This window comes from Stenella coeruleoalba, assembly GCF_951394435.1.
Source record: "Stenella coeruleoalba genome assembly, chromosome: 10".
Classification (NCBI taxonomy): Eukaryota; Metazoa; Chordata; class Mammalia; order Artiodactyla; family Delphinidae; genus Stenella; species Stenella coeruleoalba.
The window spans coordinates 11,379,093-11,404,791 of NC_137156.1; the positions used below are offsets into that span (position 1 = coordinate 11,379,093).

Genomic DNA, 25,699 nt, shown 5'->3' on the forward strand with positions numbered 1-25,699 from the left:
TAAAATATATACAGAATCTCAAGGGACCCCGAATAGTCAATCTTGAAAAAAAGAACAAAGCGGGAGGTCTCACAATTCCTGATTTCAAAATGTATTACAAAGCTACAAAATCAAAACAATGTGGTACTGGCATAAAGACAGACTTATAAACCAGTACAACAGAATAGAGAACCCAGAAGTAAACCTATATTGCTTCTGTGGTTAATTATCTTCAGCAAGGGTGCCAATACCATTCAAAAGGGAAAAGACAGCAATCGATGGGAAAACTGGATATCCACACGCAAAAGAATCAAGTTGAACCCTTACCTTATATCAAATACAAAAATGAACACAAAATGGATGAAACACTCAAATGTAGGACCTAAAACTATAAAACTCTTAGAAGAAAACAGAGGAGAAAAACTTCATGACTTGATTTGGCAATGATTTCTTGAATACGACACCAAAGACAGACAAAATTTAAAAAAGACACATTGGACATATTTTTGCATCAAAGGACATCATCAAAAGACTAAAAAGGCAACCCCCAGAATGGGAGAAAATATTTACAAATCATATATCTGATAAAGGTCTAGTTTCTAGAATGTATAAAGAACTCAGAACTCAACAACAGAAAACGTGATTCAAAAATGGGCAAAGGACTTGAATATTTGCAAATCACATAACTGATGAGATTAGTATCCAGAATATTTCCTCAAAACATAGAATTATCATTTTTAAGTTTAAAACTTTTCATTAAAAAAACTTTAACTGTCTGTCTTGCTACATTTGATTCAGGGGAATGAGTTTTAGCTCACCCTAAGAAACTTACTATTAGCTTGTCACTCCCTCCAAACCCGCAATCCATCACTCACAGCTTTATCAACTTTGCTTGATCCAAGTCTCATCAACAGCTGCTCTCCAATCCCTTCCACAGGTAATCTTGTCTCGTCTCTTCCTGGTCCTCATACAGGGCATATCCTCTGGTCCAACCAAGGCACTGTTCCCTGGTCTTTCCTCCAGTTGTGCCAACTACCTAATATACCCTCCTTCTAACCCATTCAACCTCTTTCCACCCTCCTCCCAGACCGGGCTCATGTCCCCACCTCCTGCACAAAGACTACACCAACTACTGGCAACCCACATCTCCCCATTCTCTGAGGTCCAACTGCACCATTGTCTGAACACCACTTTATTTGTCTAAGAGCGATCAAGTTCTTTTCACAGTAGACTAGAGATTAGGTCCATCAGCTACTGCTCTCCAGTCGACTCATTCACAAATCTTGCCTGGACCACTAGAGGGTGAGTTTCTTACGGATGATTCTACACATATCTTTCCATGCTTCCACACATGAGATAGTACCAGGGCCAACATAAGGAATTCATTGGTTTTCATTGCAAATTTAATAGCAAAGTGGGTATACTAATGAAAGGACTTTCAAGTCTTAGAGTCTGAACAAAAGTTCAAGAGTTGGAAAGTTTGACAGATGTTAACTAGACATCGTTGTGGTCATTTCACAATATAATCAAATATCAAATCATTGTACACCTGAAACTAATATAATGTTATATGTCAATTATATCTCAATTTTTTTAAAAAAAGCTTTGGAGAATTTGAATGTAAGCATCTATTTATGCAAAATTCCTCCTGGTACTCCTTCCATCCCCCATTCTAAAAAACAAAACAAAACCCCCATAAAGTGAGTAATAGAAAGGGAGAGGCATGGAATCAAGATAGGTGTTTTGAAGGAAAAACTGCTTGGAGTTTGTCATATTTCATTTGAATTTAGTCTGAAGGCAGTAATGTTAACAGTGTTAGCAAAGGAAGAGAGTTTAAGGACAGAAAAAATGGGCTAAGAATCCTTCCTTACAGTTTGGGTTAGCATACTTCAGCTTCATCTCCTGCGACAGTAACTAGACATGCTGGTTTTAATCCAGCCATCCTCCAAGCAGCTCAGAAGCACAACTGGGAAACCACACCCTGGACTCAGTGGGCTTCTACTTCTGACATGGCCCGTTCGGAACATCTGATTGAATTTGGGATTTCCAAATGGAGCAGTCCCCTCTCCGATCCAGTGGCTTCATACTGAGTAAATATAATTATGTGTGATTTAAGATTTCTTTTTTCAAAAGGAACCAACTCATGAAAATTTCATAGAAAGGAAATAGAAAATCAAGGGCAGGATGTAAAAAATGTGAACAATCATAGAAGCAAATGTGTTAAGTGGGAACTTCCTAGAGGGTTTTTACTGTCTCTGGTTACATATTCTACTTATCGCCAAAATTGAGACTAACAAGCTTCTGTTTTCCTTAGCAGATTTCCTGAAGGAAGCAACCAAAGGAAGCGGTGTTCAGCGTGTCCCTGTGGAAGCTGCTCCGGGCATATTTACCCCTGTCTAGCCCACCTCAAAGTACGGTTAATACTGGATCAATCCTGAAGGGTCTGGCAGCAACAAAAGGTGTTGACTACTGCAATGAAAGACCTACTTAACCCAAGCGCTCTGCACATAGACATGCTTTTGCCCCTGCTTCTGTTTGTCCAGCATCCATGCCAGGTCAGGCCCTTCAAACAAGCCCCTAATATCCCCAGGAAAAAGGCAGGGCAGGCCCAGGTGGGAAAGGGCCCACGTTTAGACATCCACAGTCTATCACGCCAAAGGGAAAGCAAGGAAAATCTTTAACCAACAACCAAACCAGGGCAACTGGGCCGGAAGGCAAGCAGCTGAGGTGTGCAAAGGGATCCAAGGGGCTTTCTCCACTCCAGTCGCTGCTGGAAGATTAACTTTCCTTTGCTGCCTTTCCTCCTTCAGAGTCCTGCCTCGCTAACACGGGCTCAGAGGGCTCTTCTGAAGGCTGTGGTACTGATGACACTGGGTCTGTACAGAGCTCAGAGCTGGTGTACACTGTTGAATGGCAAATGTTCGGAACATGAGAGGTAGACCAGGCAGTTTTTACAGCACAGCCAGCTTCCGTGGTTTCTACTTTATCTCCCAGGATTTTTGTTTAATTAAAAGAAAAGATTTTTTTTTAACAGGATGCATGTTCCTATTTTATTTCCTAAAGATGAGTGAACTTTTCAACCATAAGAATCCCTTTTAGGTCAGATAATGTCCTCAACTACCACGTGCTAGTAATTGCATTTTAATTTCCTTTGATGGAGAAAACACGCTGACAAAGGCTATTGTAGATTATGTAACTCTATAAATACGTATAATATCACAACAGCCTCTACAGACATTTGAAAAACTCAAGTAGAAGACATTTTCATTCGCCACCCCCGGTCTCCACCCTGCCAATGCTGCCCCTCTGTTCCTGTACCTCCTCTTCAAGGATTAACCTCACAGGTTGTCCTAGGCCAGAGCTCACAGATCCCTGAACTAGCTCTCAAGGCAGACAGAGATTTACGGGAGGAGAATATTATCTTGCCCGTAACTCATCTCCTCCCCTCTTCTTAATAGCAGAGACCAGAAATGCAGCAGACACTAGAGGTAGCAGGGCTGGGGCAGTCAGTCCCGAATGCACATGGTTTCCCAGTGCCCACCGAGAGAGCAACGGCTAAAAGGCCTAGGAGACTAAAGGGTTGAATTTTCAGTGTTGGTTTCTCAAGAAGAGAGTGACCAACTGAAATCCGAGACTCTCCATTTATAAAACTGGGAATAGATGGCATCATCTGTTGAAAAAGCCAAAGCCTGGAGCTGGATGTTAGCTACCCCAGTGGGTAAAGTAAGACCAAAAAAAAAAAAAAAAAAAGGTTCCCTTCTTTTCTCCAGAGCCAAGCATTCTTTCTGACATCTATCAACACAAATGTTGGCTATTGAAATAAAAAAGGCAAAAATGTTGGTGATGCAGTCTCTTGTCCGGTCTTAAGCAGGCAATCAATTAATATTTAACGACTGAATGAAGGAGAAAAAAGTAGCCGTGGCCGCCACACACAGGACAACACAGGCTGTCCGAGCGTCCTCACACAGGTTCTGTACCTCGGGGCCTCTGGACAAATTAGGTCTGCAGGTTGGGCGAGTCGGGGCCACGCCTACGCTCACTTCCCATCTTTCATCCAGGCAGGTCCCAAAACACTTGTCTGGCCTAGCTGATGGATGGGCCTGGAATGGCCTTGTTTGCCGTCCGGCTGAAGCGCGGCAGCTGTTTAACAGCCCTGCAAGTGACCCCGGTCAGGACTTTCAAGGCAGGAAGCGCAGAAGAATAGAGTGTCCACTTAACGTGACCACAAAGGCAGTGGGAGGAGGGACTTCCTCCCCTTGGAAGTGGCCGGCAGCCGGGCACTCTAATGACATACACACAAACTGGGGAGGGGGGAGCACGGGGAAGGGAGGGGGAAGGGACCAGAATTGCTCCCTGGGCATCCTAGCTTGGCCCTCGTTCCCCTAGAAGACATAGGAGCGTGGGGCCCCTGTGAGTTGCACGCAGATCAGGAACATCGAACCTCCACCGGTGAGGCGTGTAACAACATCCCGGTCTTGACCACGCTCTGGCTCTTCCTCGTGGCTCCTTCACTTGTCCCTCTTCTGAGGAACTATCCTGTTATGTATCTCCATAGTCCATGGAAGCCTCACACAGCCTGGAGTCTCTTCTTGGGCCCTGCTCCCCCTGGATGCCCCACTACTCAGCGGCTTGTCACCCCACATCCCAGATGTCACCACTGAAGGAAGGAAAAAAAGGAAGTGAAAACACTGATTCTAAAACATACGTGCACTCCAGTGTTCATAGCAGCTTTATTTACCATTGCCAAGATGTGCAAGCAACCTAAGTGTTCGCCAACAGATGCATGGATAAAGATGTGGTGTGTTTATAGATACACATCAAACAGAAAGAAATTCTGCCATTTGCAACAGCATGGATGGACTTGGAGGGCAGTGTGCTTAGTGAAATAAGTCAGGAAGAGAAAGACAAATACTGTATGATATCACTTATATGTGGAATCTAAAAAATAAAACAAGCTAGTGAATAAAACAAAAAAGAAATGGACTCACATATATAGAGAACAAACTAGTGGTTACTATTGGGAAGAGGGAATGGGGGAGAGGAAGACAGGGGTAGGGGATTAAGAGGTATAAACTATTATGTATAAAGTAAATAAGGATATATTGAACAACACAGGGAATATAGCCAACATTTTATAATAACTATAAGTGGCATATAACCTTTAAAAATTGTGAATCACTATATTGTACACCTGAAACTTATATAATATTGTACATCAACTATACCTCAAAAAGTAAAACAAATTAAACATAACACACACACACACACACACACACACACACACACACACACACACACAAAAAGAAAAAAAAAACGGAAGCCCACTTCCAGCGGACTCTCATTGCCCTCACTGGTAGCACTGACACTTGTGTAAACGTGATGGGCAGCAGGAAGGTTCCACGTAGAACTTCTCCTATTGGTGCACATTTTCTGTTCCCTCTTCCTCCAGCCACCTGCGCCATGAGGCACCCCCGAGCTTTGTGCCTTTTCCCAGCCAGGTTTAATGAAAACCTAGGAGATACTGGTCTACCAAGGGCTATGGTTTCTTGTTGCAGAGGCAGATGGAGGAGGGTCCACGTTTTGCAAGACCAGAAGCTGGTATAATTTTTAAAATGCAAAACATATAGAAAATTATAAAAACATATTAGGTGAAGGGTCTGGAAAGAGGCTAATGCAAGTGATGGGCCCCAAAGCCTAAGTTTCCTAGTAAATCTGCATCTGGGTAGATGTAAGTACATAAACGCTCTTCTCAAGTTTCAGCTTCCTGAGAAGGTGCCAAGTCAATCTAACCCAAATCCCAAGTAGGTACTAAGGAACCACTTACAGCAGTCAGGAGGAGGCGCCCTCTATGTATCTTTCTTCTTTATTTTGCTTCCTCCCTCCCACTTAAAAGCTGTACAAATGGACGCAGATATGTACTGAGTCTGAGCCCTCCTAGGAGAAGCTGTAATGGGTCCACCTTGACTGGTTGGCAAATGAACCCAGCCTCCTGATGAGCTCCTGGCTGGAGCAGGCAGCCTAACGCTGAGTCACCAGCCCAGGCAGCCTTGGACAAGCACATATCCGGGGCCTCCTGAATGCACTGCACCCAATGAGGAGCTATGAAAGGTCAGTGAAAGCGGAAATAGCAGTTAGCCCTTTCCTCCACGTAGGAGCTAAAACTCTTGGCCCAGGGACCGTGGAACTTGGCAACGCTTGGTCATGCAGCACTGTGCTGGGATAATGTAGCATGGCCTAATGGGCTTAGGCCACAGAAGAACTCAGTGCCCGGTGCTGGAACTAACTGTGTGATGTGGATAAGTCCGAACCCTGTGCTCTGGGCCTTGACTGCTTCCTCCATGAAGCTACAGAAGCAAGCCTGCCTGAGGTCCCCTCTCACCCTGTGAATTCACAGGATTTCCATCTTGGGATTTGCTCTATGTATTTGAGCCATCATATTCCGCATACAGTCACCAAGACCTGTACCTCACCTGTCCCGGCTTCCCAGGCTACCCTTGCCCTATCCCCACTCCTGCCCTAAACAAGACTTCTAGCCCATCAAATTGTGTATGGAAGTGGGAAGACAGCTTTCAGTGCTCCAAGATGCAAAAGGGCATATGGAGACATGATAGAGAAGCAGGGACAAGGGAACGGGTGAGAAAAAAAAAGACCAAGAGCCCTCCTCTTTTGAGGAATATGTCCTGTTGGTTCCATGATAGCTATTGTACCAAAAAAAAAAAAAAGCAAAGGAGCCAACGCCCTTTGCAGAGGCCGGTGCCAAGGGTAAGAGGAGGTGCCCAGGGAGTGATAACTTCTACCAAACCGGATGGGCAGACTCCTGTGATACCAACCGGCCAAGGGAAATAGTCCAGGGCACGGTCAGCCTTAGCTAGTTTCCTCCAAACTACAGTGAACTCAGGTTGTTCCCAGGCCCCCAGCGAGTCCCCATTTGCCCCTAGAATTGCATCTGTGCTTCACCACTGCTCATCAGTCGTAAACCAAGTAAGAAGGGCCCAGTTCATTTTTGCTCCAAGACCCCTACAATCAGGCTGCCTCCCAGCAGGCCTGGTCTTCCTCAAGCCCCCTTGCATCTCACGAGATCCTTTCCCCTCTTGCCCTCAGTTTCAGGACGACCCTTCTCTCTTATGGCCCAGTGGAAACCTTCCTGTCCCACAGCCGGAGCCTGTAACACTGTCCGGACGCAATCTCCTCTCCAGCATCCTCATTCTCAGGTTCCCTCTGGCTCCTTCTCTGGCTCTCCTCCCCTCGCCCCTACCCAGCCACCTCAAATAATGCAACTCCTTGCAGAGGGAACTTCAGGGTGTTTAATAAACAATATTGATCATGACCCTGTCCTGAGGCCCCTGGTGACCAAGCTTCATACAGAGCTGATTTCAGGGGCTAATATTAGGTTGAACCATATGAAATTGACGTTATTCAACCATGTTGACATCCAAAGACAATGACAATGTCGTGAGCTTCAATCTAATAAAGGAGGCTGGTATTCAAATATTAAACACATCTTCTCTGACTTCCCACCTGCTCTCTTCCTGAACAGTACATACAAATTTGGAGGTGAGATGGGCAAGCAGTGTTTATTGCTCTCTGCGAAATGCAGTGCTTCCCAATGGCAGGTAATTCCGCCCCCGCAGGGGATGTCTGGCAAGGTCTGTTGTCACCATGGGGTGGGGGACTGTTAGTAGCATCTAGGAGGCAGAGGCCTGGGAAGCTGCTAAACAGCCTCTAATGCATAGAACAGCCCCCACCATAAAGAATGGTCCGGCCCAAATGTCAACAGCACTTACCGAGGTCGAGAAACTATGCCACCAAGTGTCACTGGGGACCCAGAGCCTTAGCTGTGCAGTTAAGTAACTGCGTTGAAAATATCGCTTTATATGCCATAATGGGCGGGGTCAGCATCCTCTGTTCTGAGGCGGTCAGAGCTGCAGCCTCCGGCTCCTACAACCTGCCTCTGATCTATAACTGCCCTCCCACCCCCTGGCCAGGACCAGCCACCTCTCAGAAAGTCCTTCCTCTAGTTCTGCTCCGTAGCCTGACATGATGGGCATTTTCTGAGGATCCCCAATCCATAGTCCAAGCCCCTGAGTTAGAAACTGGACTCAATTCCTAAGCTCTTGGAGTTTCCCTGCAAAGGACAGGCGGTCAACCCATTCCTCCCGTCGGCTTCACCCAGCAGCATGCAGAACTTACCACAGGGCTGCTGCAGCCGGGCTGCTGAAACCACTGCCCAACCTTCCAAACCAGAAGAGAAAGCTCCCCGTGGCCAGCTGTGGTGGGCTCACGTTGTTTCCTGGAAGAGATCGTGTGTCGCTCTCGGTGACAGAGAAGAGGCTCCCCAGCGCAGTATCACTTACCTACCCCAGCTGCCACTGCCCACCACTAGGCAATGCACTGAAGTCGAAAGAGGCTGAGTAAATACAGCTCGTTTTCACTGTTCGTGAGCTATATTTGCTCTTAATGTGCAACCACCCAGCTCTTTCCAGCTCTTTCTGCTTGCTGAAAGTCTATACAAGGCTGAAGCACACTCACATTTATTTATGAACTTGAACCCAAGGTACAGCCACAAAAGTCACCTACTCAAAGAAATGGAAGGAATGTCGAGAGTCATCTAAACAAGGCTAAATCGGAATTTCCAAAAATAACACAGTTGGCATATTTTGCTCCAGAAGATTCCTGATGAAAGACATTCCTTAACCTCCCTGGAAAACCCACCCTGGCATCACGTGAAGCTCTGAGGCAGAGCCCTCTTCCTCCTGTCCCAGCCTCTGTGGCCAGCTGCAACTCAACACTCAGCAATAAAATGGGGGGAATATTTTTGAAAATAAAAACAGGGGACATATGATCCTGTTCCAATCCTTAGCCTGTTCTCTGCTTTTCGGAATTTAAACCCTGCCTGCCGTTCACCAAATGACAGAGAGTGCTGGCAGATGGGGCTCAGAGAGACGGCTGAATGTGTTTTAATGGAACCATTAGGATTATGTCAAAAGGTGAGGAAAAAAAGGCATTCACCAGCAGAGAAAATAAGCATATTCTGCCTAAAAGAAATATAATGTGTTCCATCTCTCTCCCCCCCACTCCCTTTTCTGCTTCCTATGAGAAACTCATTCAGCAGGAGAGTCCCTGTTTCGTGCATGACAGGCAAATGCACGGTATCTTAAACCAAGCGTTGTGGGCAGAAATATCTGTAGGCAGAAAGAGGATAGCCCATTGGAACAGGGGAAGCCAGACAGGATCAGTACAAGTTTCAGACAAATGCAGATTTACACTTCGACCTTACTTTTAACAAACAAACCAACCATCATATCCTCAATGCCAGCATTAATAAATAATCTTTTCTCCGTGCTTCCTAATTCTGGCTATGAAACCTTGGGACTACACTTAAAACTCAGAGCAGAACAGAGACCTTCACTTGAACCAGAAAATGTTCTATTTCTGATTACTTTCTAAGACCTTGCTCAACACCGCTGAGGGAAAGACAGGACTAAATTTGCTCTGTGATTTTAGCAGGTACAGGTGATTTAGTCATCCATCCCAGGAAGAGACAGTTCCCAACAGCCTTTGCTTCTATTTGGGGCTTTGTCGTAATAACAGCAAAAGCAGCTGGCATTTGTATGGCTTTTCACAGCTTACATGGCAATTTAACACACGTTTCTTCCACGGGCTCCTCAAGGGGAGAAGAAAACCCACAATTTCAGTGAGCTTCCAAGCCCCATTTTACAGATAAGAAAACGATCCAAGAAATTAATGAGAAGAGCCTGCCCGCGACTGGCTAGGCTGCACAAGTCGTGACAGCAATACTGTGAGGACACCCAGCCACCAGGAAAGTGGCTTCTCCTTCTCCCTCTGGGGGTCAGGGACCTGCAGCAACAGCTAAAACCCAGACATCTGCCTCTGCTGACGGTATTCCTCAATTCCAGACATATGACACTGCCTGTGTGGTGATTTACTCTAAAACATTTTAGTATCCACAGTGTGATATCTGTGTGTGTGCGTTCATTGTCAGCTAGCGGTGGTTAGATCAAGAGTCCACCAAAGTTGCTGCAAGTGTGCATCAAAGAGCCTCATGAAGATGTACACCAGAGGACTCACGATTAGCACCAAAGATTAAAATTTGTCTTTCTTTTTTTGTTGTTGTTTTTTTGTTTTGTTTTGTTTTGTTTTTTGCGGTACGCGGGCCTCTCACTGTTGTGGCCTCTCCCGTTGCGGAGCACAGGCTCCGGATGCGCAGGCTCAGCGGCCACGGCTCACGGGCCCAGCCACTCCGCGGCATGTGGTATCCTCCCGGACCGGGGCACGAACCCGTGTCCCCTGCATCGGCAGGCGGACTCTCAACCACTGCGCCACCAGGGAAGCACAAAATCTGTCTTTCTTTTGCTGAAGCATTTAGTGTGCAATATATTGCTTGAAAGGAAAACTGCTCAGATCCTACCAACCAGTATGAAGAAGGCAAGAAAAACCTGTAAACCCTAATCTTAATATTTTAGAGGCAGCACAATGAGTCCTCAACTCTGCTTTGGCCTGCATCTATCTATTCACTGGGGACACTGTCACCTGATCCCAAATCAGGGCAACTGTGTCACTTCACAGTGAACCTGTGATGTGACGTGCTTGTCCACGTGCCTGAGGACAGAGGGGACCGCTTCACCCACCTATGGGAACTTGCTATCAAGCGTTCAGTCTTAGACTTGGCTTTCAACTTGGCGATGAGGCCAAGGGGAACAAGCTATCCAACCCCGACCCGTCGCTAATTCCAAAGGCAGCCAATATCGCCCAAGTGAAGCTGACAGTGGCTAAGCTTCCATACTGACCAGCTCACCTCCACTGTTAGGGACCATCCTGTGTGCTAACTGTGGGCCCAGGCTCTGTCCATGATGCAGAGATGAGTAGAACAGGCCCAAACCTGTATGGCCTGGCTCCCCCAGAGAGAGGGTAAGGCAGATAGGTGATCAGTGCCTGAGGGGAGGTGCAAACACATGTTAAAAATGTCCAGATGCTGGAGAGAACACGCCTGCCCCCCACCTACATTCCTGGCCCCGGTGCCCCGTCCCACACTCCAGGGCAAACTGCAGAGAGAGCGGGCATAGGCTGCGAAAGGAAGCAAGAGGAATTTTCTCATGAAGTAATAATTCATTACCTGAAGAAAGAAAAATCTCCCGGCCACAGAGACTGGTGGTGGAGGAGAAGCTGGTAGCAGCAGAAAATACCCCTCAAGAACAGAAGGGGTTAAGAGTCGATCAGGAAAGGAAAGAAACAACCGCAGCCACTGTTTCCCATCTACAGTGCCCCGCACACCTCCTCCAGAATTCACGTCACATCCAAGGGCTACCTGCCGCGTAATATCTTTCTTTAAAATCAAGTCACATTTTATCTTTATTCTCACGTTCAATAAAATTTTGACACCAACCGTGAATTGAAAACCAGTATCACTTGCCATAAACAGAAGAGAATCATGAGAATAAACACAGCGAATACAATGTTATGAATTCCAGTTGATGATACAAAAGGCTGGGAGCCTGGGCCTTGCTCCCTCTTTGTTTCACACTGATAATGAAGAAGAGGAAGAGGAATAAAACTGAGGAGAAGAACTGGAGGGAGAGAGTGTTCAAGACATTTTAGGACCAAATTGAGATTCTTCTGCTGCATCAGTGGGCATTAAACAGCTATGAAAAGGTAATGCTTTCTGGCTATGCAATTCAATACATCATTTAATGCCAAGTGTGGGTACCCCCTACAAACATCTCCCACTCTTCAGGAAACACGTTGTCCCCCCAGGGCTGTCACGCAGGATGACCTTGAACTGATCTCAGAGGACCACCACTCAGAGAGGGAGAGTTCATCATCACCCACAATAACCACTATCAAGTTTTGTTTTCTTATGAAATGCAAGGACTATTTCGATATAATGACATTTATTCTTTAAAATAAGTACGGGGGCTTCCCTGGTGGTGCAGTGGTTGACAGTTCGCCTGCCAATGCAGGGTACACGGGTTCGTGCCCCGGTCCGGGAAGGCCCCACATGCCACGGAGCGGCTGGGCCCGTGAGCCATGGCCGCTGAGCCTGCACGTCCGGAGCCTGTGCTCCGCAACGGGAGAGGCCACAACAGTGAGAGGCCTGCGTACCGCAAAAAAAAAGAAAAGAAAAGAAAAGAAAAGAAGTACGAAGTCAACTTTTAACCCCGGAAACCTCCCTTTAAGATGATCTCCAACCCCTTGCAGCTGTAAACTCTTTGATAATATATAAACTGATTATATATCCATGGGGGCAGGAGAGGAGAAACCCCCATGAAAGTGTCATTTTTCAAAATACCTGAAAACAGGCATTATCAACAGGAGTCGACAGTGGCAGGCAGTTAAGCAGAACAAACCCATAAGGAAGCATTGGCAGAATGAGGACAAAAGCTTACCTTCTGGGCATGGCCAGTGGCAGAACCAATCACAGATCAGAAGTAAGATTCAAATCACCGTCTCCCAGAGGTAACTGGATGCCCAAACACTGGAAACTTTGCACTTGGCTTTGAAACCTTACAATTCCCTGGTGCCCACTACAGATAAGGGAAAGGTCTGATTGCCCTCTGGTCAGCCCGCTGAGTGCTGGGCCAGGAAACTCCACGTTAGAGGGAACACACCTAGAATTACAAAGTGAGGTGTGCCTCAGGTAAATTGCTAACATAACGAAGAGGCACACAACCTCATCTCACATCCCATCTCATACCCAAACTCAGGACCTGCACACAGAGACTCACGCCCTCCCTCCAAACTGCATCTCACCCTCTTCAAAACCCCACCACTCAGACTTCCATGGTGACTCAGTGGTTAAGAATCCGCCTGCCAATGTAGGGGACACGGGTTCAAGCCCTGATCCGGGAAGATCCCACATGCCACGGAGCAACTAAGCCTGTAAGCCACAACTACTGAGCCCATGCGCCACAACTACTGAAGCCCATGCGCCTACAGCCCATGCTCCACAACAAGAGAAGCCACCGCAATGAGAAGTCCGCTCGCCGCAACTAGAGAAAGCCTGCTCGCAGCAACGAAGACCCAACACAGCCAAAAATAAATAAATAAATAAATAAAATCCCACCCCACCCCCCCTGCAGTTCTCAACTGAAGTCCTGTGTGACTAAGACACAAATCGGTTAGGACCATTTGTATTTATTTAAATGCTTTTACTCAGAGTGACATATTCAGTTTTCATTTACCAGATCTTTTCGGCAGACCTAGTGGGAGCCAGGGGCTGTGTTTAGGGCTGCCTGGTGTCCTCAAAGACTTCCCAAGCTACAGAGAGGTCTTGGTAAGGTGAAGGGGTCTAGAATAAGCCATGGTGGCATAAAAAATTACTTTGAGCTGAAGTCATTTGAGTTCCTGAAATCCCTTATCTACCTAAAAGCAGAGCGTTCCAAAGAATTCAATTGTCATAAATTCCCTCCCCAGAGCAAAGCTAATCTTCTGTTCTCCAGAGAAGTCTGTATCACACCTAGACAGACACTCACAAACTATGATACCTCCTGCCTATTCTCCTAAGGGCTCGTTTATCTTTCCAAAAAGTCATTTGCTTTCCCATAAGTGACCTTTCTCCCCTCTCCCTTCCGAGAAGTCCTCCAGAAGTACTCCTCTGCCCCTCCCCATCCCCCATTAAGATGGTATGTAAGCCCCAAATTCTAACCTCCTCCTTAAGTCCCATTTCTTTGTGAATTCTCATGCTTACATATATAATTAAATGGCTTTTTTCCCCTCTTGCTAATCTGCCTTTTGTCAGTTTAATTTGCAGGCCCCCAACCCTGAATATAACAGGGTAGAGGAAAGGTTTTTCCTCCCCAGCGCAGGCAATAACCACACAGGGCAGTTGGTGCAGGGAAGGCCGGACACGGGCCACCTTCAGCCTTCTCACAAACACCTCCGCGGCTATTGCACACGGGAGAGCACTGCACGTCACAGCACCGTACAGTAACTGCAGGCTCACGGGGGCCTCCAGGACCACAGCCTTAGCTAAACACAGGCAGGGAAGGCTGGACGCGACAGAAAGGAAACGGCTCCACTTGAAACAGATGGACAGCACGTTGGGAGCCTTCTCTCGCGAGAGGTGGTGCCACGCATTCACCTCGGAGGCGCACATGACCAGCCAGCCCAGTGGGCCGCTTGTCTGGGGCTGTAAACAGAGAATTTCTGCTCTCCAGTCTGTCAGGCCAGTACTTTTTGCCCACATGAGTTTAATAGATGTTAAAAAAGAAAAGAAAACCGGAAGGGGCCACATGTGTGCCCTCCCCGCCCGGCCTAGGAAAAGTGGGAGTCCCTTCTTCTCCTTATGCCAAAAGTTGTTTTGCTGGGAGAAGCTTCTTTTCACCAAGCCTCTAGGCTCTTAGCAGCCAGGGTCACACAAAGAGAACCACAGAACAAATAAACCAAAACAGCCCACAGAGAACAAGGATAGGAAAGCCCCCAGTTGCAGATGGAGCCAACTTCCCTCCTACCCCCCCATCCCTCCCCCACCGACCCGCCCTCCCCTGCTCAGCCCAGCGCAGCCCCTAGTGAAGCCGGTGAGGACAGCTTCCTCCACTACCAGCCCCTGCGTCAGAACGGCGAGTGTCAGGCAAAAGAATAAATCCAGAGAGCTTGTCTCTTTTCGCCCCTTCTTAAAATTACTAACATCCACTTAAAAGAAAGGGGGCGGGAGTGGGGTGCGGAGCTCGCCCTCTTTGCAAATTGCTTGTGAAGCGAGCATTGCTTATCACAACAGGTGCACCGGCCACTCACAAAAAACAGAGGCAGAGTGGAGCTGAAAGGCTAAGAAATTACTTGTTCCCTTTGTCAGCTGCTCCTACAGGCCGTGCAGAGCCTGCTTAGGAGGGAGATATTGTGTCCCTGTTTAAAAAAAAATAGGCGGGAGAAAGGTTTAAGGTTGCCAAGAGCTAAGAGAAGGGGAGAACAGTGTTGGAGGTGGGGGAGGCCACGGGGGTGGGGGAGGGCTCCTTTCGGAAAGGCAACGGCGCCTGAGGCTGGATTTTAAAAGTCTGTCCCAAACTTTCCGGAAAACTCTGGCAGCATATTCCAGACCCCCTAAGGAGGATGGAGACAAAAATGACACCCAGGCTGGTTAAAACACGTATCAGGGTGACCAGAGCGCAAGGTATGTAGATGATGTATATAGTATGCCATAATATATTACATATATTAAATAAAATCAGATAAAAAGTATTGCTCAGAAACCACCTTATACAGCAGGCAAGACAGGGCTGGTTTAGTCATTCCTTAGGAGGGACTATGTCTTCGAAGCTATGCTCCTCAACCAACTCTTCAGACAAGCAATTTACTTTTAAATTAGAGAGTTGCCTGCGTGGCCCTGGCCAAGCGACCTCCAGCACCCAAGTCCTCTAGTGTTCTCGTCCTATGCTCCCAAGGCTGTAGAGAAGCCCCAGTCAGCTTCCCCCCAGCTGAGTCCTGATCGATCCAAGATCTGTAAGATTCGGATAAACTGAAATTTCTTCCCCTGGGGAAAGTTGCCATTATCATCTGGGAGATTTATTTGTTTTGCTTAAAAATAAAGATAGGGCAGTGGAGATTACAACAGAAGAATCTGTCGCATTGTTCCACATACGTGATCAGAAGACAGGGCCACAAAACCAGCTGGGCCTCTAAGTCTTGCAATGATTCTGCCATTAAAAGGAATGACGTAGATCTGAATATAGGACTTGAAAGGGCAGCCACGATAGATCATTAAGTTAAAAAGAAAGCAGGACTTCCCCGGTGGCGCAGTGGTTAAGAATCCGCCTACCAATGTAGGGGACACGGGTTTCTACCCCTGGTCCAGGAAGATCCCACATGCCACGGAGCAACTAAGCCCGTGCGCCACAACTACTGAGCCTGCACTCTAGAGCCCATGAGCCACAACTACTGAGCCCGTGTGCCACAACTACTGAAGCCCACGCGCCTAGAGCCCATGCTCCGCAACAAGAGAAGCCACCACTTGCCGCAACTAGAGAAAGCCCGTGTGCAGAAATGAAGACCCAACACAGCCAAAAATTAATTAAATTTTTTTTAAAAAGCAGCAGGAGCAAGCGTGAATCCCATTTCTGTTTACTGCATGTCAATCATATTTTCCTTTAATCTTGCGGTGAATTCTGAGAACCAGAACCCCTACACACAGGCTTTGGACACTGAGGATACACACCCACCAACACCTCCCGAACATTCTCCATTAACTTGCCTTGACTATTCCACCGTCTCCATTAGCATAATGTCACTATTCCTGCAGACTCTAGTCAGGAACTTCCTGAAAACCCCATTAACTCTTCAGTGGAAAACAGACAGTATGAGCCCTAAAGTGTCAGACCCCTCACCTCAAAATCCTCACCTTGCTGTTCCCACCAGTCCTGGACTGTGGGATCATGAGCCTTAGCCAATCTTAACCAAGTCTCTGCACTGAAAGACGTGCCTTGAACTAAATACCCAATTCTCTGTCCATTTCAACCTTGCCATTCCCTCTGGAGACACTGCCAAAGCTCTAAATGGTGTTTCGCTCACCTCGGGAAACACAGGATGGGTTGGTGACATTTGGGAAGCCTGCATTCAACTGAAGGAATCTAGAATACAGCACTGAGAAGAGGGGTTTGGAGTTTTTGTTGTCCCACTCCCCCCACTCCCAACTCCAGTTATCTGCCTAAAAGCAGAGCCTCCCAAAAGAATTCAACTGTCTTAAATCCCCTCCTTGGGAATTTCAAAACCAGTGAAAACTGACTCATCACTAGAGACAAGAAGCCCAACACTGGGATAAGAAATTACATGAATAGACATTATCACAAAACTATCATATCTCCCATCTATTCTCTTAAGCGCCCATTTCTCTTTCCTAAAATTCATTTGTTTTCTCATAAATGCCTTTCTCCCCCCTCCCCTTCTCCTATTAAGATGGTATATAAGCCCCAAATTATAATTGCCATTTTGAGTCACATTTTTCTGTAAACACCCTCTTATGTGAATAAAAATCTGTCTTTTCTCTTGCTAGTCTGTCTTTTGTCAGTTTAATTTGCAGACCTCCAAGCACAGCACCTAAGAGGGTAGAGGAAATGTTTTTCCTGACATGACAAATCAGAAAAACGACATGCAGAAAAAGCCTCTATCCACGATGACAGTTAGTAAGATACTAGTACATATCAAATCACTAAAGTCAAACTTACTGAACTCTAACTGAAAACTGTAAACGCTTGACATTCAAAAGGGATATATATTCCCAGATCTCCATGACCCAAATATAATTTCTCCCAGGAGAAATTATGTCTGCTTAAGAACCATATTCCTTAGACCTATTGGTCTACTGCTACCACCCCATTGGTAGCACAAGCAATTACATTTCTTTCCAGAAGCTTTCCTTCTAATTAACAGACTTTGTTTTAGAACAGTTTAGATTTATAGAAAAATTGAGCAAAGGTTACAAAGAATTCCATTTGTTCTCCACCCTCACCCCACACACAATTTCCCCTATTATTAACATCTTGCATTGGATGGTATATTTGTTACAATTAATGAATCAAGGTTGATACATTAATATTAACTGAAGTCCATACTTCAGTCAAAGTTCCTTAGTTTTTACCAAGTGTCCTTTTTCTGCCCCAGGATTCCATCCAAGAAACCACATTACATTTAGTTGTCATGTCTCCTTAGGGTTCTCTTGGCTGTGACAGTTTCTCACATTTACCTTGTTTGTGATACCTTAATAGTTTTCGAGAGTGCCTGTCAGGTATTTTGTAAGACATCCTTTTGTGGGAATTTGTTGGCATTTTTGCTCAAGATGACTAGAGTTATGAGTTTTGTGGAAGAATATCACAAAGGTGAAGTTCCATTTTCATCACGTCACGTCCTGGTACATACGATCAACATCACTTAGCACTGTTGATGCTGACCTGGATCACCTGACTGAGGTGGTGTTTGTCAGGTTTCTCCACTGTAAAGTTACTCTTTTCTTCCCCTTTTCCAGACTGTACTGTTTGGAAGGAGGTCGCCACGTCCAGCCCACACTTACAGAGTGAGGAGTTAAGATCTTCTTCCTTGAAGGCACAGAACTTACATGAATTACTGGGAATTTTTCTGCACAGGAGATTTGTCCCTTCTCCCCCATTCATTGATTCAATCATGTACTTCATGTATTTATATCCAGATGGACTCATCGATATTTATTTTATCCTTTAGGTTAGAATCCAATACTCCTTGACGTATTTTGTGGCTCATCATGTATTTTGTGGCTCAAATGTTCCCACTTTGGCCATTGGGAGCTCCCTTGTCCCTCTCACACACCCACATCGTTGTAGTGGGTTTTGGTGTTTTCTCGTGTGTTTTGTCACGTTTTGTCTAGCACTTCCTTACTTACTGGCACTACAAGATGCTCCTGGTTAACCCTGTATATTTTCTGTTCCAGCCCTAGAACCAGCCCCTTCTCCTAGGAGCTCCAGGGCCATTTTTCACAAAGAAATTGAGTTTCTGTCACAATTCAAAAGAGTGAGAGTGCAAAGACGAGCAGAGAACAAAGCTGAATGGAGAGGCTGATGAAAGCTGGCTGATGGATCTGCAGGGCACCGTCCTTTGCGCGGCCTATTGCTGCCCACACCCCTGGCCCCGCAGACTGATGACACGCGAGTCAAGTTCATGCCTCAATTTTTATCTTATGTTAGTATTTTTCAGATGAAAGCATTTGTACGGAATTATTTTTAAAATTTATGCCTCAGTAAAACTACAACACGCTACGGGGTCATGGTTTGTCTAGAATTGTTTGGGAATAGCTAAAGCCACAAATGTTAAATTCAGAGACCCCCAAAAATCACGACCTCCCAGCCATTCTAGCCTGTGGTCATGTCCTGCATCTCACTGAAGCAACACCCTTGGGCGTGAGGGCAGCACCATGTCTCTCCTCTGACAAACTGTTCAGTCTGCAGCACAGATATTGTCCTGCTCTCACTTATCTCATCTCCAAGTTCAAAGCCACTTTCCCAATTGATGGGTTTTCAACTTTTTAGCAGCAGAGCCCTTTTTCCATATGAAAGCATCATACAGAAAATTTTAACGCGTGAAAGTAACAAAGGTGATTTTGTTAATACGCTTTTCTTCCATAAACTCAAAATAACGATATTTACCTAGTATAAAGTCAGTAAGAACAACGGTGTTTTGATGAACATATTTTTAAATTGGGAGTCATGGAAAACAGTGGCAATCTTCCATCAACCTTATTATCCAGTTTATTTCTGTATTTTGTTTTAGATAGCAAATATCAAGAAATTTTTGATTAACGAGGATTTGTGTAAAAACAGACCCCATTTGCAACTACTCCCCAGTTTGCCTTACGGTCTAAAGATATTCTTCAATTAAATAGAGGATGCAGAAGAAGCTGCATTATAAAGTCCACACAAAAATGCATTCATTTGAAAAGAATGCTCAACATCACTAATCATTAGAGAAATGCAAATCAAAACTACAATGTGGTATCACCTCACACCACAGAATGGGCATCATCAAAAATTCTACAAACAACAAATGCTGGAGAGGGTGTGGAGAAAAGGGAACCCTCTTGCACTGTTGGTGGGAATGTAAATTGATACAGCCACTATGGAGAACAGTATGGAGGTTCCTTAAGAAATTAAAAATAGAACTACCATACGACCCAGCAATCCCACTACTGGGCACATACCCTGAGTAAACCGTAATTCAAAGAGTCATGCACCACAATGTTCATTGCAGCTCTATTTACAATAGCCAGGACATGGAAGCAACCTAAGTGTCCATCGACAGAGGAATGGATAAAGATGTGGCACATATATACAATGGAATATTACTAAGCCATAAAAAGAAACAAAATTGAGTTATTTGTAGTGGGGTGGATGGACCTAGAGTCTGTCATACAGAGTGAAGGAAGTCAGAAAGAGAAAAACAAATACTGTATGCTAACACATATATATGGAATCTAAAAAAAAAAAAAAATGGTTCTGAAGAACCTAGGGGCAAGACAGGAATAAAGACACAGACATAGAGAATGGACTTGAGGGGGAAGGGTAAGCTGGGACGAAATGAGAGAGTGGCACGGACTTATATATACTACCAAATGTAAAATAGATAGCTAGTGGGAAGCAGCCGCATAGCACAGGGAGATCAGCTTGGTGCTTTGTGACCACCTAGAGGGGTGGGATAGGGAGGGTGGGAGGGAGACGCAAGAAGCAGGAGGTATGGGGATATATGTATATGTATAGCTGATTCACTTCGTTATAAAGCAGAAACTAATACACCATTGTATTATACACCACTATACACCTATCAGCACATATTTTTAATAGCTTTTTTTTTTTTTTTTTTTTTTTTGCGATATGCGGGCCTCTCACTGTTGTGGCCTCTCCCATTGCGGAGCACAGGCTCCGGACGTGCAGGCTCAGCGGCCATGGCTCACGGGCCCAGCCGCTCCGCGGCATGTGGGATCTTCCCGGACCGGGGCACAAACCTGTGTCCCCTGCATCGGCAGGCAGACTCTCAACCACTGCGCCACCAGAGAAGCCCTAGCTTATATTATTTTTTTTTTTAGCTTATATTATTTTTAAATGAAATGTTATAATAAAACATTTATGGACCCCTTAAGTGCCTTCCCAGACCATTAAGTTTGTAAAATACTGCTAGACTCTGGTAACTGTATTTTCCAAAAGTCCCTCCCCCTCCAGGTAAGCGACTTAGCTGTACTATTACTAATTCTCCTTATTTGGCATTATATAGCCCATTTCCTCAGGCTCTATTCAGTGACGGAATTCTTGCTAAAGCGATAATGACTGGTATCCTACAATTGGCTTCTAATTACACCTGTGTTTTAGTAATGGCCTTTGAATTTTTAAAGAAAGCCTTATGGAAGAATTTCAGACAGTAGGGCATGCAATGGGAGACATTTTCGAAAAGACAGGCTTTTCCCTATTATGATGATATACAAAGCCAGTAATAATTATTATAATAACAAATAATTAAGAAATATAGTGCTAACTACAAAACAGGCACTACTCTAAACTATTAGTGTCTTGCATATGTTAACCCACCTAATTTAATCATTGTAACAAACGTGTGAGGTAGGTATTATTATCATCTACATTTTGCAGATAAGAAAATTGAGGTCCAGGAGAAGTTAAAAACCTTTCCCAGGTTGCACAGCTTGTATGTAGGAAAGCTAGGATTTGAACCAAATCCGTGCTCTTATTAAACAATATACCGCCTCTGGACACCGTAATTTCTGTAGTCAGTGGACCCACAGCACACTTATGAATTTATTCTACAAATTTATTCTGCCTGTTTGCAGAGTGCCTGTTCACAGCCAGGTTCTCTCTTAGTGGTAGAGGAATGCATCAAAGCACCACTCCATACGTGAACAAAACCCTCTACCTTCCTTTCCAACCTTAAGCCTCCCATCTGCAGCTCTGACATTTCAGCTGCAGCGGCCTGTGGGCCGTTTCTCGTCACACCCTTATGCTCTCCAGCCTCTACGTGTTCACTCAAGCTGCAGCTAACACGCCTCTCCCCCTCCCACTCCTCTGGTGAAGTTCTTCTTCTTTAAGGCCCAGCCCCAACCCTATTTGTCCATAAAGTTTCCAGAGCCCCTGGATGAATTTCTCTCTCCTTCCCTTGCATGTATATATACTTTTCTCAGTACTTCTATTACAGCAGCTCTCATGGATGGTGAGCTTCTTAAGAAAAGGAAGTATGTCCTTTTCATTTTCTACATCCCCAGCATTTACTTATATGTATATATTTTTAAGTAAATATATATTTAAATTCATATATATCATGATATTCACATATATATGTAAAATATAACACTCGAATATGATGAGTGCTCTAAAAACATCTGTTGAAATGCATGAACAACATATGCTGGCTGCCCACTGGGAAACTAACCACAGCCTAGAGAAGACATGGTTCCTGTTTTCAAGGAGCTTATGGTCTAACTGCAGAGTCTCTGGAGATAAGGACAGCCACAAATCACTGATAGGTACACAGTGAGATGGGGTTAAAACATAGCAACTAGAGTTTAGAAGACCCAAAATGTAGTCCTGGCTCCAACACCACCTGTGTGAACTTGGGCATGTCGTTTTATTCTTCTGACCTTCAGTTTCATCCTCAGAAAAAGGCAGATGGGATGGTGTAAAGGTTCCTCCTGGTTCTAGGAGCTATAGTGAGTCTACGAGCAGACTGGTGATCACCAGAAATGCTTTCTGAAGGAGGGCATCCTATAAGAGAGGTGGCAAACCCTAATCTGCGAAATGAAGGTGACTCTCTCTTTGGCATCAAGAAGCAGCCAACTGCAATACACGATGAAATCAATAAAATTCGGAAGAGGACCCTCTTGGGAAAGTATTGAAGTAACAAAGTGTTGTGATGACAGATCAAAGAGAGACGGGAAGGTCTGAATGGAGCGCAGAGGGAGAGCTGGGAAGGAAGAGATGGTTAGGGTTTACCCATCTATGAATCTGGCCACAGTCACATCATCATTAGAATGGCACACTCCCGCACAGCAGTGCCAGGCCTGCCTTTCGCTTAGACTGAAATCTCCCCCAGAGCCATCCAACTGCTTTCACTCTGATTCCCTGAATACTGGCTGAGCAACGTTCTAATGACTGGTTTTGCTTTCCAGTTTCTGGTGTAATGAGATGGAGGAAATTTTCCTTCTTTAGCCACTGGAATCGGGCTTCCTCTTGGGGACGGTCCTATATTTACCAGGAAGAAGTCCACTGATTAACCACATGGGTTGAGGTATGAGACCACAAGCAGTAACAATAGTGCTGATCTGCCTTCTAAAGAAGTTGGGTCTTACCACCTTAAGGTCCTTTATTTTGTGAGCATTTCAATGGGTTTGGGTCCTAAACTTGACTGTGAGTTTGGTTACAAGTGAATTGCTCTGCTTGATAAAAAATGTGAAGAATTTGAAAATTACAGGAATATCCAGGTGAGGGGCTGGGAGACCAGCCAGAGAGCTTGGGCAGTGGGTGGATTAAAGGGACTTTGGAGAGAACAGAATATTTAACGGGAATTTTAGGTTGTTTGCTGTTGAGTGTACGATTTAAGCCTCCTCCTTCATCTCCCTCACAGAGAATTCACTGAAGTCTTTACTGCTCTTTTGAAGAAACCTGAAGAGGTTCTAAGCTCTGCATCCAGCCTGGTGCGGAGGCTGCGTATAGAGCCATGCAATCGAGAGCAGAGGGGAAGAGTAGACGTCTGTGTTTCCCCAGGAGGAGAGAGGCTGGGGCAGAGAAGCCCTGGGTCATCGTCATAAATATAGCCCCAACGTAGAGTAGCTCCTCAGCTGTCTGTGGCATACATCACCCTGGTGGGAGTGAGGTTAAATTGCATCAGCCTCTCAGAGGGTGATCACCACTGGTGAAGTCATGAAACAGAGTTTCTACACTCACCCAGCTGGGGGAAAACCAGAAAAGGCAGAAAAACCCCATGGCCTTACCATCCTCAGTGCAGTCTTATTCATTATCCCCTGAACAACTCCAGGGATCTAAAGTCTTGTCGACAGGTGCCACACTCATACTCCTGAATCGTGACCTTGGTATACTGAACCACAAGGCTAGTAGAAGACGGTAACTGACATGACACCCCGTAACAACACCCCATAACACCCCGTTCAAAACTTGTACATTCCCCCAACACGATTCTTCTCATAAAACTTGCCCATCTTTTTCAGAGCAAGTCCCCTACTGTAGCTTTCTAACTGGTACTAAATTGATCAGTTCAACAATCCCCTCCCCCCGCCCCAGCATCACCAGCAGCAAAAGGAGAGTAATCGCTCCCAAAGCAATCGATCTGTCCCCAGAAGTCACCTCAGAATCCAGGAGTCTGCTCTCTAGTTTTGCACGTAGACAAGAACATCAAAGCACAGAAGACAGAGAAAGAGATCAGAGCTGGAATGCCCCCACCTGCACACCCTCACATCCTGTCCCATCTAAATTACTAATTACTTTAAGAGAGTAAATGAAATGGCACAGGGGAGGGAGTAAAGGCCAAGAGAAGACGGTAGACACTGGATACCTCAGAAGATCTAAGCCTCTGGCTTTGTGTGTCCCTTTGGCAAGGGAGGACCACACCAGCCCAGGCCAACAGCAACAGCAGCTGTAAAGAGAGAAGCCGACTTCAAGGAACTACAACAGGAAAGAAAAAAAGGGAAACATAAATCAAAAAATCCCCAGGAAGGATCAGATAGTGCTTTCCTGAGCATGCTCACAGTCCCCTGCCCGACTGCCTGCAAACTAGCCTTAAAGACAAGTCATGATAATATAAACCAGGTGTTTTAACTTCCTACCATAACGGCTGGCAAGACCATCAGTGGAGAATAATAATAACAACAACAACATCTGAAGTGCATCTGGGTTTAAACACATAGCAGGCATCCTTTTTTCTTTCTTCTCCAAGTAGGTGTCTGTTCTGCATTTATATTGTGATAGCATCAAGGACACAAGGGACCAAAGGACCAAGGGACCTTCTTAGAAACAGCTCCCCCAGACTTGAGAGTAACACTGATGTTTTGTTTTTTGTTTTAAAAGAAAGAAAATACTGATGACAGGAGATGCTGCTTCAGGGAGGCAACTGGAAGTCTTAAATTCTGGGAGACAGGGATGCTCGGAGGTGACCCCAGGCAAACATAAAAACTAGAAACTTAGGAAGCACCAAAAATAACCTTCCCCTGATACATCCTCTCAGGCTGCCCTCTTCCATAAAAATAGAGCCCCCAGAATGTCCTTGGGAACACAGGCAACACTTTTTCAGAAGCAATACCTCAGGATTGAATAAAAACCCCTTCTCTTTTTTGGAGCAGTGTCTCCAATTAACCTGTTTGAGGCTGCAAACTGAGATTCTTCAAAGAAAAGAGGAAAGGGTATGGTAAGAATTCACCAGTGAGTCACAGCGCCTCACACAATTCAACTAAGGCTCAATCAGGCTTCAGAGGGACCCAAACTGGGAACTGGAGAATAGAGTCACACTTTTAGTCCCTCAGCCCACCTCTGTCTCTTTCCATGTCTCTCTCTCTGCATTTCTGCTCTCGTCTCTTCTCTGCAAACAAGTTTCCTCTGCTCGCTCACCTGAATCCTAATCCAGAATGCCGACCCCTGGCCTGTGTCTCCAGAACCTTTCAGTCCCAGGCCTAGAGCCCTCAGGAACATCTCAGCACAAATTTCCAGGAGACGACCTGACTACGGCTTGGTTCACTTGTTTGGACCAAGCCATACAAGTCACAGGGCGCAGGCCAAGCCTTCCAGCCAGGGGTCCCCCCCGGATCCAATCAGCCGTGGCCTATTCCAGTCGAGTGGTCCTGGGTAGGGAAGGCTTCCTCAGAAGCAGACATGAGAGGAGGAAAAAGATTACACTGAGCAAGTGCCTTCGTTTTTATTTACTTGACCACTTCCCTATTTATATCATCTGCGCGATACTATCTCGTCCCTAGTTACAAGCCCCATAACAAGACCACAGGACATAGGGTTGGGTTTTTGAAAGAGATCCTTTTGTAATTTCAAGGCCTAGGACACAAGCCTGAGACCCACAGCCCCGAGCTTACCTGGCCATAACGCAGGAACACTTTCTGCAAGAGTGGGAACCTCTACCCCATCTCCTGAGGGTGCCCACAAAGCTGAAAGCACTTCTGGGTAAGAGGCCCAACGGCTCTGGGGAACTGAGAAGACTCAAGGGGTCCCACAGCCCAGAGACAGAGAGGTATGGC

The 25,699-nt window shown here is 45.6% G+C and overlaps 1 long non-coding RNA gene across 2 annotated transcripts in view; it reads right to left on the reverse strand.

Annotated features, from left to right (window-relative positions):
- Positions 1-25,699, reverse strand: part of LOC307193303 — a 47,994-nt gene that overhangs the window by 17,550 nt on the left and 4,745 nt on the right. For both annotated transcript variants that reach the window (XR_013830293.1, XR_013830294.1), the window contains exon 2: positions 8,170-8,269. This is a non-coding gene — a long non-coding RNA (uncharacterized lncRNA). The remainder of the gene's footprint in view (positions 1-8,169; positions 8,270-25,699) is intronic.